The sequence below is a fragment of the Dermacentor andersoni genome, chromosome 3 (assembly GCF_023375885.2).
Source record: "Dermacentor andersoni chromosome 3, qqDerAnde1_hic_scaffold, whole genome shotgun sequence".
NCBI classification, from domain to species: domain Eukaryota; kingdom Metazoa; phylum Arthropoda; class Arachnida; order Ixodida; family Ixodidae; genus Dermacentor; species Dermacentor andersoni.
Window position 1 is genome coordinate 206,393,252 of NC_092816.1, and position 9,470 is coordinate 206,402,721.

At 46.9% G+C, this 9,470-nt stretch overlaps 1 protein-coding gene across 4 annotated transcripts in view; it reads right to left on the bottom strand.

The window, feature by feature from the left end:
• The window catches only part of LOC126524341 (polyamine-transporting ATPase 13A3-like), a 358,071-nt gene extending 356,888 nt beyond the window's left edge, over nucleotides 1-1,183 (bottom strand). For all 4 annotated transcript variants that reach the window (XM_072287406.1, XM_072287408.1, XM_055067260.2 and 1 more), the window contains exon 1: nucleotides 1,160-1,183. The gene's annotated coding sequence lies outside the window, so the exon portion shown is untranslated. The remainder of the gene's footprint in view (nucleotides 1-1,159) is intronic.
• Between the last annotated feature and the right edge of the window lie 8,287 nt (nucleotides 1,184-9,470).

Here is a 9,470-nt window from a genome sequence, read left to right on the forward strand (position 1 = left end):
AGCAATTGGGCTACATAGCGAAACATTTGGTCGTATACGAGTTTGTGGCCTGAATTTTCTGAAAGCTCTCCTACGACACTAACGCATTTTTTTCAGCTTCTATGTTATCGTTCTATTGCGTCGGGTCCTAAATGAGCAGGTAAATAAATAAATACAATTCTGCGCGAATACTAATGTATTAATTTTGTCAACATTAACTACCTCAATAAATAAATGAAAAGTAAATGAACAAAGAATATTTTTATTTGATAGTTACGACATATATATGCTTTAAAAAATATTTGGACAGCTGGAGTGCGGCAGGCGTATGTGTCGCGATCTCTTTATGAAGAATCTACATAAGAACTTAAACCTTAAGTAGATTAAATAACTTGGCCCCTGACAACTATTAAACGGTAAACTAAATATTACGCTCAATCATATAAGGGAACCCCTACGTTGGGAATGTCTCTTTCGAAAGCGTATATAATTAAATTCGAATTCAAGTAGGAGTGTTTCAACCAGTCTTGCAAACTTTGTTGCCTTAATACGACGGTCGGTACGTGTTCAGAATACGCGGAACTGTACGTTATTCGCACGAAATGACACACAAACGTTGAAGGAGTATACTATTTCCTTAGATGTTGCAAAACAATTATTTCAACAGTTGTGCTGTTTTGAAGAGGACGAGGGCTGAGTACAGCGAGGTGCTATTTATTTTCTCACAGTGACTGTTTAGAACTTGAACAGTTGATAATACTAAATAGTACGAGCGCCAGGACGTGCCGGAAACGTGAAGTACTCATGGAGGTCGCTAATGAACATTATAAAAGAATATGTAACGTATAATAACTAGCTGTGGTTTGTAAGTGACTTGAACTTCGATGAAAGTCGTCCTACAGTTGGATGTTAAAAAATCAAAAATTTCGCTCACGTGTTTAGACACACAAAATTCATGTTTTTGTAGAAAAGGTTCCAGGTATTTGAGATCTCCTTTACAGTACAAATTGATGAACTTTTTCTAGCTAAACAAATCAGCGAACCCTACAAAAAACAGTACTGAAGAGGTAGTAGTCAGTAGCAGGACGTAAATCAGCCTTCTGTGTAATTGAAGATACTTGGTCCGAACAATTCCCTCCTAAATACACATGCAAAAAGCAAGGGAAAAATCGACACTTACTCTTCGACGAGCCTCCACGCTTCTGAAGGGAAAGCAGCGCAACCAGAAAAGCTTACCTTATCGCGTTTGCCGTGATAAACGCAGAGAGGGTGCCGATGCCATTGTCCTGCGACCGATAAACTGGCTGGCACTGATAGAGACACCGAACACATATGGAACCGTCCAAGCGGCCTCCCTTCAACGCGCACGTGAAGCGAATGCCGGCTTTTAGGTCGCACGGGTTGGTACGCAAGGCTGCTACGGCGCTCTCTCGTGCATTCAGATAAGTTTGAAGGCTGTGGCAAGGTGTCATCAGCTGCGATGAACTGCCGCACTGTTTGTTTGTCTTCGGACGTTAGTCTAACATCGGCGTTCGTCAGTTAGAAAACATAATTTGTATCGGAAACGTTCTTGAGACCTCATGCACCACGTCATTCCTACTGCCAAAAAACTGGTCATTCAGGGCTGATTCAACCGAGTGTTACTGCTTGCTGCTTTCTAGACGATCGTGGTGGACCAGTGTTGCTTCAAACATAATTTTCTCTTTTTCAGTAAGATTTCAAGTAAAAATAAGGTCCAAACTATGTTTGACGGAAAGAGGAATCAAGCGCATGTTAGTAAAAATACTTCGCGGATGCATTTGAATCTGGCAACTGATACAACAAAAACAACGAAGCGATATAAGCGAGTTCTTGAACACTTCGGGAGCACTAGGGGCATGTTGGCTGACTCACAGCCTCGCTCGAGTGCAGCAGCAGTTGCTGCTACGTTCAAGTCTGACTGCTCCGTTCTAGCACAGTCATGGCTGGCTGTGGACGGCTCTCATGCAGGAAAGGTTGCAATATCCCTGCGGCCGATTTAATGGGCACAGCCGCGAAACATCCGGCCGGTGACCTCCAACGTAGCGTGGGAATAAGGTAATGTGACAAACAATTACGGAGTACTGGCAGAAAAATACCGAGCATATAAGAGCTTGCTTAATCACATGCGTTAAAGACTTTTTGCGAGCATTAAACACGCAGTTGAGAAAAAATTGCAGCAGGCTAGTGCGACCATTCAAAATCGCAACCAAATTTCCAGTGAAGTTGTTTATTTCGAGCAGTGAGAATATGAGTTAAATTACCTGATACCCCTCCCCCTCCCAGATGTTTGGTAAATTTTATTTAGGCTGCTTTCACAGGTCTCCCAGAGCAGCGCTATAATATTGGCATTTTGGAAGAAACCTTAAACCTATGAAGCCCCTTATCGCTTTCATGCGTAATCTGCTACATTCACGCAACTCTTCTGCCAACGCAGAACTTTTTTTGTAAAGATGAGTATTCACATAATGACCTTGCAGAATTTAAACAGTTCGTGTCACACGTAACAGAGCCCCGATTCCATGAAAATACTAATTATCTGCTGTTGTATTGTTTTCAGGCAAGCAGGAGAAACTTTGGAAGAGTTTCATACAACGAGTCTAAACGGCCAGAAAACTATGGTTTAGCTATTTTCATTTAACCCCTAATTCACACACAGGAGTCACGATGGTGATGGTCGCCGAATGCTGCACCAGGGAAGCCAAATCTTGTGGTCGCGAGGGAGGGTCCTTGTTGAAGCCTTGTGGACCATCTTAATTTGGTTGCACCTGGAGTAGTATAACCCCACTGTCCCTCGGCTGTGTACTTGTATAATGTCCGGAGCAGCCACGCAACCTTCATTGGAAGTAGAGATGAACAGATCTCCTTCCATTACTTGCGATGAAGTTAGAAGGACCTTGCAAGACATATGCCGCGGAAAGACGGCAGACGACGATGGAATAACTGACGAGTTGATCACAGATGGACGAGATATTGTGCTTGAAAAACATGCCTGCCTTTATAGACAATGCCTAACGGCTACAAATCTACCAAAGAGTTGGAAGAATGCCAACATTATACTAATCCTTAAGAAGAGAGACGTCAAAAAATTGAATAATAATAGGCCCATTAGCTTGCTTTCAGCATTCTATAAAATATTAACCAAGATAACTTCTAATACAATCAGGGCAACACTTGACTTCTATCAACCCAGAGAACATGTTGGCTTTATGAAGAGATATTCATCAAAGGATCAGATCCATGCCCTCGATGAGGTAATATAGAAATCTACAGAACACAATGAACTTCTCTATATATTACTTTCATAGACAGTGAAAAGGCATTCGATTCAGTAGAGATACCAGCAGTCGTGAAGGCATTGCGTAAACAAGGAGTACAGGACGCGTACATGAATATCTTGGAAAATATCTACGAAGACTCCACTACTACCTGGGTTCTACACAAGAAAAGTAGAAAGTTACCTATGGAGAATTGGGTCAGGCAAGGAGTTCAACGCTATTCACTGCATGCTTAGAAGAAGTAGTCAAGCTATGAGACTGGGAAGGCTTAGGAGTGCGAATCAACGAAGAATATCTGAACCACCTTCAGTTGGCAGATTACATTGTCCTGTCCAGCAATACTGGGGATGATTTGTAACAAATGATTGAGGACCATAACCGTGAAAGTGCAAAAGTAGGATAGAATATTAATATGCAGAAGACAACAGTATTGTTCAATAGCCTGGCTAGGGAACAAGAATTCATCATTGTCAGTCAGCCTCTAGAGTGTGCGCTGGAGTACATTTAGCTAGGTGAATTATTCACAGGGGACCCTGATCATTAGAATGCACAGAAAAATAAAAATTAGTTGGAGTGCATGCGGCAGGCATTACCAAATCCTGACTGGGACTATATCGCTGAAAAGAAAAGCGTTACTATCATAGTAGTCTGCCGGTGCAAACATATGGTACAGAAACTTGGAAGTTAACAAAGAGGGTTTAGAAGTAGTAAAGGACCGCGCAAAAAAACAATGCAACTAAAAAAAATTACAGTGATGTTTCACTTCGTAAGCGCGGGTGATGTGCAAGCTTATATGGGTCCTATAGCACACACGACGCTATCGGCCCTCGGTGCGCCTAGACGCCTACACTGTCTGCATCGGAGATCGTATTCAAGGCAGGGCTCGCGCGGTCGTGCCGTTCGCCGCAGCCGCCGGAGTAGAACGCTTCCTTGTAAAGATTCGCTTACTAACTGTACGAACTAGCATGGTGTCAGCGCGCATAGGCAAACGTGAACGGTTCACGCTCAATGACCGCGGACACTCGCTGTCATAAAGCCGGCGTGAGGAATCGCGGCAGCAGCAGCGAACGAAGCGACGCTTCAACGCAAATTGAGGGGTGAGAACACTGCGCAAGCGAAGCTACGAGCCGAAGGGCCCAGCTAGACTACGCACCCAAAGCATTCAGGATAAAGCTCGTGCGGCCTCGCGTGGCCGAATCACAACGTCTCGCCTCCCTGCACTCCCCCAGTGTCATGCGCGCGAGGGGCTACTGCGCGCTTCCTCGCTTGCGCAAGCGAGATTGAGCCGCCATCGCCGGCGCACCGTCGCGCGCTTTCACTCGCACACACAGTGTACGGCGCGACAGGACCATGCTTCCCAGTAGGTCTGTATCGCAAATAATAGCTGTGGCAACCACCAGAGGACGTCCGTCTGGCGGGAATCTAGTTTAACCTAGGTAGGACATTAGGCAGTATAATAGCAGGAGCTTGGTGGCGCAACCCACCACCCCGTTCCAAAGGGGACGCCCATAACATCCATCCATCCATCCATCTGCCTAACTTCATCCTCCACGACGCTTCGCCTCGTTTGTCCTTCCCGCCAGGGTTGTTACATTGTCCCACCAAATAATAGCCAAATGATCTCAAAATGCAGCCCGAAAATAGCCAAACCCAAATTTTTCATCAGCGCAGAATAGTAAAAAAATTGGCAGTCGCTTAGCTCGGCTATGCCAGGATATACGTAGCGAAAGATAAGGCACAGCATGGTTAGCCTTGGTTAATCTTGATTGCAAGTTCGGGTCAGTCTGGTTGTCTAGCTATGCTGCGGCGTTTAGCCAGTCGTTCGGCGCACTGTTCGTCTGTTTCCTTGGCGATTCATTTCCTCTTCATCTCGTTCCGATGTCGATTCTAGGCCTCCTCCTGCTTATCAAAATTGTCGCCGTCCATACTGCTGCCTTAACTGTGGTTGCGGCGCACGCGAGCTCTCTTTTTCAATCCTCCGACATATTATCAGGCATGCTGGCGAAGCGAGCGGAGGCGAGCGCGGTGTGACATCATACCAAACGGCGGCGGCGGAAATGCCTGGCGCTGCGCAGCGGCACCTGTGGCTCGTTGCTACTAGCGGCGCATGCGCAGTAGTGACTAGGGAGTGAGAGAGAGAGACAAATATGCGCGGCGAGGCGCGCGTTGTGACGTCATGTGCCTGCTCGGAGCACCGCCACGGCGAAATCTCAAGTTCGCGGCAAGTAAAGCATTCGCTTCAAAACATAGCCAAAACGTTTCATGATTTTCTGCAGGCTGCTTATATATAGTGTAGACGGTGTCCAAACCTGAACGCGTATTTTTCCAGCTCTAAACTTACTTCCACCGCGTGCAAACAGCCCAGCACTGGCCTCTACACCTGCGTAAAGAGTTCTGGTAAGAGCTTCCACTGAGACGTGGATTTGGACACCACTTATTGTTACAATAAACCGAAGAATTTCTTTTTCGATTTACTCATGGCATTATTGATACTTACTTAGCAACACTCTGAGCTAACTTTAGTTCAGGTCTCGCTTTACCCAACGGATTTTTCTATAAGAATCAGGCATTATAATGCCAGCTGCAAGCTGAAGGATCAGATTTGGCTGGTGACGATCAAGTGCCCAAGAAGTGGCCTAAACTCAAGGCATCAAAATAGGGATGCCTTTCCTATAGGCTTGATTTATTAAATAAATATGTTATTTCTCTCCCGGTCTCTCTCTCCTCTCTAAGCTTACTCGGAAGCAGCTCGACGCTGCGTGAGGAAAGGCTGCTGCTTGGAGGCACACTGGACTCTGGAGAAACATCAAGCCTTCTCGCATTTTCCTCGTGCGGAGAAGCGGCAGTTGTGACTGCTATTGGCCTTTGAGTGGGAACAAACAGAACGGACTTTTGGCCGATAACACAAGAGGTGGATTTAACTTAATGATTGTGAGGATGCGCGACTCTCACGTGTCCCCTGATATGTTGCTTTCCCGCATAGCTCCCTTTACCTGTAATATGGCTTCGCCGCGTGGATTTACGGTGGCGTTCGCTATGCTTGCAGGGTAGTGCGAGAGATGGCGCGAGTGTGGCTCTGCTATCGCCACCTAACGGCGAGGTTACTAGGGCGCAAAAAGGAGAAGGCTCTTCCTCTTTAGCTCGGGCTTGGTGGGCGGCGCGGACGTTCTGCGCGTGCGCCGATCTGTGCTTCTGCTAGACCGTCTCGCGAGGCCTATGCCGGAATGGACGAACACGATAGTTTGAGTGTGCCACCGTTCGCTTGACCGTACGCGCGAACGACCAGGCGTTGGTGTCCAGCATGAGGCGAATATATTCGCTCGTTATCCGGTCGCGGTGAGTCGGACTTCCGCGATTTGTCACGCGCCCATCCACATGTTTTGTGGGTAGCAACTCGGCTAGCAGGCATTGGTCTACGAACGGTGTAGTAAATGACCTTGCGAGTGTTTGCACTACTGTATTGTCGTTCCTTTGTTTGAAGAGCACGGGAGAGAACACCACGCGTTTTAATTGCCACTTGGATTACGGTGCTTGCAAGAATCCAGGTAGTATGAGTATCAAAAAGAGTGGAACTACGCAACATTATAAGAGGGATTCACTGGCAAGATTAGTGCAATATGAGAACGTGTAAGTTTCTGGGATTAAAGCCGTGAATGCGTTACCAAATTTTCGGGGAGGGCTGTCTACAATACTGTTAGTGCGATTTGAAAGTTTTTTTCCCCATCACAGCTCGATGATACGCGTGAGCAATGTACAATGTAATGAGTAGTAAGACGAACAAAGATGAACTACAATGGTCAGAAAGCACGTTCATAAAAAAGTAAGTCATAATGGCGATTGCTCGTACGCACATAGTTTAAAGGAAAAAAAATTGTCGCAGCAGTACGGTATGAAAATCGACGAGTTATCATCCTGACGTTGGCAAGGCAGGCAGTCACCAACCTTTGGTGAGCAATTCCCTTGCCATATTCACTATGGACGAACATTCTTTCCATATATTTACAGAGCTTATCATTGCAATAATAAGAAACGCTCAAAAAGTACCATAAAACAATCGCAACTTTCACGTAATACAAAGCTGCTTGACTAAAACAAAGAACGAAACAAAATATTGCGTAGAGTCACAGTTGACAGTTTTCAGACTGGGGATTTACGCAAACGGATTAAATATACAGCCTAACCCCATTTGAGTTAACGCCCACTGTCACTTGGACCATATAGGACTGCAGAGTTGATACGTGACACAAACTGTTCATCATGATTGACAATCTTTGCAGCAGTTCCCACTCTTTGCCAGTACCTAACTTAACGCAGTGTGTTATTCGACATGCGGTTTGTCGGACAGTTCTTTGTCAACGAAACTTGCCTGAACAACACGTTTTCGATGGCTGCGTTGGAAACTGGCAGTGCAAATAGACACAAAGCAAGCTCAGCCAGCAGGGGGAACATTATATTTCCGGCAGTCTTGCATTCCTGATGGTAGCCCATAACATGGTGATGCTTGGTGATACTAAAGCAGACTATTTCGTTTTGATCGACAGTCGAGACTAGCGCGCGTCAGCCTTGTGACGCGCACTGTGTGAAATAAATAATGCGCTGGTTTGTAGGAAGGCCAAGCAATAGGCTTCGAAGAACCCTTGATAAACATTGAAGGACCATGGGTAAAAATAACGTGCAACGACATGCGCACGTATACTTGTGGTGTTGCATAAGTCCACATAATAATTTTCTGTGTACCAGCCGGCAGGGAACACGTACTCTAAAGCTGTCAGCTCCCCTCCGTTTCTTACTGAATCACGCGTGAACCGGCAGCAGATCGTGCCGAACCCAAAACAAAAAGAAGAGAGCTTAGCGCTGGAATGACGTTGGAATTGGAGCCATGACTTAATGCCATGCTCCCAGCGCCTACACTGCCTAAAAACACAGCCTTCGAGATTGCCTCATAAAGTTGTAGCAGCAATGACATTTGGCTTTTCATCAACGGGCGTTGCCGAATTTTGTCAGCATTGACGGGGTCCTTGTGACTCGCAAGTTCTTAAGACAAAAATAGCCCAATTATAGCCTTGTAGCCAACTCGGAATTTTCGACGCCAACCCGCATAAAAAGTAGCCAAATCTGGCTTCTAATAACCAAATCTGGCAACCGTGCTTTCCGCCTTCGCTCAACGTCATGTAGACTTTAAGTTGCGTTACATTGCCGCGCGCTCGCGCTCCTTCGCACTTTCTCTCGAGCGCGATTTTCGACACCTCTGCACGCCTTCCTCGTTAGCTTGCTTTGCGGCTTCCCACAGGCACCGCCGATTTGAAGAACTGGACAGTTACGCTTGGGTGTAATATAGTAAACATAGCGTTAAGCGATATTATAGCTGACATTAGCAGAAAAATCAAATGGAGCTCGGCATTGTTGTGATCGGCCGTTCGCCCCACGACAACCTCTGGTCACGGCTCGCACGATTATGGGGAACGGGCCGACGGCCTCATCAAAATGGTTCTCGACACGGATGATTTATGGCCAGCGCGGGAGTACCTCGTTCAGGGGAGGTTTGAGCAATTAGCATGATACGGCCGTCATTTGTCAGCCCCACAAATTGGAATGTCCAAGCCGGAGACGCGGTCAGTGCGATGATACGGCCATCACCTGTCAGAATACGATTGGAGTCAGCGTACGTTCCCCAGCTTTCCCTGTTTGTGCCCAGTGATCTCCACTCCTTGGGTGCGTAGGCGCAACTTGGATTCGAGTAGGTCCGCCGCGATTCCCTGGGGTAACCCGTGAATAACGGCTCTTTTGATGTCTTCAGGTAGCTCCACGTAGGCGTTCACGTCGTAATTTTGCCCGTCAAAGTTGAGGCAGTTGATCTTCCTGATCATCCCGGCTGCTTCCTCGTCCGAGGCGCTTGCGATGATGATGTTGGAACCTGGCCGGAGTCTCGCCAGGAACTTGTCCTCTCCAAATTTTCGGCCACACGCTTCCACGATAGCGCGTGCCGCTTGGTACGTCTTTCAGCTCCTTAACCTTCAGCCAGCCCTTAGGCCGAATAATGATCTTCGCGTCGTTCAACGGGAGCGGCGGGAGTCTGTGCCTCGACTGCCTCGCCGCGCCGCTCTTTTGTCCTTGTGTCGTTGACGTCAGGCCAGCTGCTGTCGCCGGCGCCACCTTGATATTGTTCTCGGCGGCGTGAGGCTCACCCGGTTTCAA